Source organism: Rhagoletis zephyria, unplaced genomic scaffold (genome assembly GCF_001687245.7).
Source record: "Rhagoletis zephyria isolate East Lansing unplaced genomic scaffold, Rhagoletis_zephyria_1.1 Rzeph_scaffold_05318, whole genome shotgun sequence".
Classification (NCBI taxonomy): Eukaryota; Metazoa; Arthropoda; class Insecta; order Diptera; family Tephritidae; genus Rhagoletis; species Rhagoletis zephyria.
The window spans coordinates 35,060-35,290 of NW_016162401.1; the positions used below are offsets into that span (position 1 = coordinate 35,060).

General features: G+C 32.5%; 1 protein-coding gene across 1 annotated transcript in view; it reads left to right on the plus strand.

Moving 5' to 3' along the window:
* nAChRalpha2 (nicotinic acetylcholine receptor alpha2) overlaps positions 1–231 on the plus strand; it is a 23,837-nt gene that overhangs the window by 22,177 nt on the left and 1,429 nt on the right. The window lies entirely within an intron of this gene.

Below are 231 nucleotides of genomic sequence, written 5' to 3' on the forward strand. Positions count from 1 at the left end.
CATTCTCTCTGTCAAAATGATAATTTTACCCCATTTTTCAATGGCCCCCAACCCAAAACCATTGCATAAATAGCCGAACATTTTCCCTTTTGTTTTTGAAAGGGAAGAGGTCTAATGCTCAATAAGTTGATAATTGTGTTTCTAGCTTTTATACTAACAATAAATCATCAATTTTGTTTCACACCCCCTCCAGTATTGAACAGTAAAATATATTTATTTTTACCCAAAGAA